This window comes from Halichoerus grypus, chromosome 6 (assembly GCF_964656455.1).
Source record: "Halichoerus grypus chromosome 6, mHalGry1.hap1.1, whole genome shotgun sequence".
NCBI classification, from domain to species: Eukaryota; Metazoa; Chordata; class Mammalia; order Carnivora; family Phocidae; genus Halichoerus; species Halichoerus grypus.
In genome coordinates this window covers 120,841,533-120,846,175 of record NC_135717.1, presented here as the reverse complement: position 1 = coordinate 120,846,175, position 4,643 = coordinate 120,841,533, and the positions used below count along the sequence as shown (strand labels likewise).

Below are 4,643 nucleotides of genomic sequence, written 5' to 3'. Positions count from 1 at the left end.
AAAATTCTATTTCTCATCCGTGAATTGTCTATTCCTAACTCATGTTCACTTTTTGGGGCTTTATGTCTTATTTACTAGTAGGAGATATTTATGTATTTGAATATAAACCCAGGGTGAATTTCTTTTGTTGCACCAAATTTTTTCAGAACCTCTCCTTAACTTATTTATGAGTTGCTTCCACTGAAAAAAATTGTATAGTGAATTCTTGGTGGCCTATTCTTCTTAGATCACCTTTCTGCACATACTTGAAAATCATGTAAGTATACATTTATGCTCACTAATTCTATGGTTTTACTCTTCCCATTTGCCTCTTTAATCCATGCAGAATTTATTCTTATGTAAGACAAGAATCTGTTTTTGTTGTTTATTAAATAGATGATCAACTGCTTTAGTATCATTAGGCTAGAGAAAACATGAGAGTATGGATAGTCAGTCATTTAGAGCACCAATATCATGGTATCCCCCATAAGTAATGTTTCTAGCTCAGAGAACATGGGTCTGAGAAATTCTTACTTCTCATTTTCAAGGGGGGAAAAGAATTCTCAGTACCCTTAATATAAGTGTCTAATTTTATCAGGACCAAGACACAGTAATATTTAACCTCTTTCTGCAATTTCAGACTCACCTCACCCCATTCACCCTCACTTTTTCCATTCCAAATTACCTGTGGTTTTATTTCCTTATTTGTTTTAATAATCTTACTTTTTCTTCTCCTTTAGGGCATGCAGAGTCACATATGGTCTTTTCCCTTTGGCCCCTCTATTCATTTCTACACATTCATTGATGATACTTTGTTTGTTTGTTTTTATTGTGTATTGCTGACACACAATGTTACATTAGTTTCAGGTGTACAACATTGCAATTCAGCAAGTCTACACATTGTGCTATGCTCACCATAAGAGTAGCTACCATCTGTCACCATACAACAAGATTACAATAGCATTGACTACATTCCCTCTGTTGTACCTTTTATTCCTGTGACTTATTTATTCCATAAGTAGAAGCCTGTACCTCCCACTCTGTTTCACCCATTGTGCCCATCACCGCAACACCTTCTATCTGGCATTTGTGATTTCGTCCTAATATATGTTCACTGTATTGTTCTCTGTATTGATGAGTCTGTTTCTGCTGTGTTTCCTGGTTTACTTGTTCATTTTGCTTTTTAGATTCTACATAGAAGTGAAAGCGTCTGGTATTCGTCTTTCTGTATTTGGCATATTTTACTTGGCATAGTATCCTCTGTGTCTATCAATGTTGTAATGGCAAGATCTCATCCTTTCTTTATAGCTGAGTAATATTCCATTATACACAAACACACACATACACACACACACACACACACACACACACACACACACCACTTCTTTCTCTGTTAATCTCTCAACATACACTTGGGCTGCTTCCATATCTTGACTATTTTGAATAATGCTGCAAAAAAGTTGGGGTTGCATGTATCTTTTGGAATTAGTGTTTTTGATAAAATATTTTTGATATTTATAATACTAAGGAAAATGATTTATGTTCCATAACCCCTGGTTTTGTATTCACAATTATAAATCACTTACATGGAACCTACAGATACTTTAAAGGAGGACAGAACTCAGCCACTTTTGTGATATAAAGATTGTTTAACAAATGAGCTCAACATTTCCTGTAGCTGTGACATGGATGTAGGAAGATAACAGAAGTTTTAAATTTCGTTTTTCTCTTGTTAAATCTTCATGATAACGTTAGCTCATACTAATCAGAACTTTGATTTCTTTGTATGAGACAGTACTGCAAGGACCAAACCTTTGAAGGTTTGTGTCTTTCTGGTTCCTTAGGGGGTAAATGAAGGAGTTCAGCATGGGAGCAACAGAGTTGTTATTGAGAATAGCTACTCCTTTGGTCAATGAAGACTTTTTTTTCCCCTGCTGAGTAATTATCATATATGGAAATAGAAATGACAATCATGTGAGAAATATAAGTGGAGTCAAACTTTTTTTCTCTCACTGGCAGATGTGATGTATATTAGGACAATATCACAAATGCCAATGTAAATAGCAAAGTAACCAGAACAAAGTAAAAACCAATTACTTCTAGGAACCATGTATCTGAGAAAATAGTTGTACAGGCAAAAGATAGGCACAGGCAAAGTTATCCATGACATTATCCAGCTGGAGCAGAAGCATAAGGTGTGGGGAAATGGTCGGGAACCTGCTCAGCCATGCATAGAGCACAAATAGGATGCATAGTTACCTGTTTATGATGGTGGTGTAATGAAGGGGTTTACAAATGGCCACAGAGTGGTCAAGGGACATGGCAATTAGAATGGGAAATTCATTCATCTCCATGAAGATAAAGAAAAATTGTTGGACTATACCACTGTTAGGAGAAAGCATTTTATCCTTTGTGATGATTGTACCCAGAAATCTACCAGTACATACAGTTGTAAATGAGATTTCTAAGATAAAGTAGTTTCAGCTAAGAAACACATAGGCATCTGTAGATGGAAGTCTACCAAGGTTAGAGTAATGATAGCCAGGTTGCCAGTGACACATAATATGTATGTGATAAATAAAAAGAATAAAATCACAACCAGAATATCAGGATCATCAGAAATGCTCAGCAGGACAAACTCTGATTATTGCATGGGTTTTCATTTCCCTCTCTCTCTTTTTTCTTTTTTTAAAGATATGTGACAGCATTGATGAGTCTGGGGGACTTTAGGGTAAGTGAAATAAGTCAGTCACAGAAGAACAAAAATTACATAATTCCACTTATATGAGGTGTTAAACTTAGTCTAACTCATGGAAATGGAGAGTAGAAAAGTGGCTGCCTTGGGATGGAGCAGGGAGGGCAATGGGGAGTTGCTGTTAGCTGGTAGGAGTTCAGTTCCATATGATAAATAAATAGTGAAGATTGAAGATGAATATTGTTGAAGAACATTGTTTTCTGTACCACATTTTGCCTAAAGTTAACAGTACTGTATTGTAGATAGTCCAAGATGGTGGATGAGTAAGAGACTTGAGTTTTGTGTGGTCCCAGGAATTCAGCTAGATAGCTTTCAAATCATTCTGAACACTTGTGAACTCAACCGGAGATCTAAGAAAAGAAGAGCTGCAACCCTACAAATAGAAAAGTGACCAATTTCTGTAACGTAGGAGGTGCGTAGAGGTGAATCTGAGGCAATCTATGGGAAGATAAACCACGGGGGGAGGGAGTCTTTGTCAGCTGGCTACGGGAAAATGATATAGCAGAGAGCATAAAATCAGAACTTTTAGAAGTCTGCTCCATTGAGGGTCATCCGTGTCTGAAAGGTGCTCAGGTGGCGAAACGGGGTGGAATCCTAGGTGGCACGGTGTGGTCTCAGGATCCCCAGGGTCACAAGAAGACCAGGGGTGCCTGAGTGTGGCAGAGTTCCCAGGCATTGGAGCAGGGAAGCTGGCTGCAATCAGCGAGCCCAGGAATGGGCTCCCAGCTCGGGGTTGCCATATACCATGTACCGCAGCACAGTTGGGCAAGCGCTCTCTGAGCGGGGACCCAGGATGTGGCAGAACTGTGGTGAGACTCCCCTTCCTTCCCCAGAAGGAGTGGCATGGGTGCGAACCACAGGAGTCTGCATGGATTGGAGACTCCAAATGGGGTTGTGTGCCTGAGATCCAAACGCACTCTCACAGGGTGGGTGAGCCCGGAGTGTGGATGGAGACCAGGGAGACAGGATGATCGACTGCTTTTCCCTGAAGGTGCACTGAGGAGTGAGGCCCCTTGCTTTTGGCTCTGGGGCTGGAAACTGGGAGACTGTCATTTTCATTCTCATCTTCAAAGAGGAAGGGAAAGCCTTCAGGGAACAAAAGCCACAGGGAGCAATCAGAGCAGATTACGTATCCTGGTCCCCTGGCAACGGCAGTGCAGGTCTGCCTAGGGCAAAGACCCTGGAGAGTCAGTGCAACAGGCCCTTTCCCCAGAAGATCAGCAAGAACATCTGGCTAAGACCAAGTTTACAGATCATAGGGAACTGCAAAACTCCTGTGCTAGGGGAAAACGGTATATAGAATTCATGTTTTTTTTCCCCAAGATTCTCTAGTCTTTCAATTTTAATATTTTTTCTCTCCTTCCCTGTTCAATTTCTTATTTTATCAACTCTTTTTTAAAAATCTTTTTAATTTTCATTTTTACACTTACATTCTATCCTTTCATTGTATTTAATTTTATTTTTGTATATATATAAGTGTTTCTTTTTTACAATTTTGGGATGCAGTTTCTTCTAACAAACAACATGAGGATGATGATGGTTAGGTTTCCAGTGACACTTGATACATAAGCCATAAATAAAAAGATAAAGATTACAACCTGAAGCTGTGGGTCGTCTGAGATGCCTAAGAGAACAAACTCTGTAATCATTGTATGGTTTCTCATGCTGCTTTTTATTTTCTTTAAGCAAAATCTACTGTTGAGAAACAGAGCAAAAAGAGAGTATGTGAATAGTAAAGGAATTGAAAATTTAACTGTTCCTATTATTAGCTCCAATGAAATGAAGCAATGAACCTTTTTTCCTTTGTGCAGTTTTGCAATATCCACTCAATTCCATTAAAGCAGAAACATTTTATACATTCTCTCTTGAAAAGGAAAACTATATTCACAGGGCTACTAAAAGTCCCTTC

General features: G+C 38.8%; 1 pseudogene; it reads right to left on the bottom strand.

Annotated features, from left to right (window-relative positions):
* Positions 1–1,730: 1,730 nt before the first annotated feature.
* LOC144382190 (olfactory receptor 6C3-like) lies at positions 1,731–4,398 on the bottom strand (annotated as a pseudogene).
* Positions 4,399–4,643: the final 245 nt, after the last annotated feature.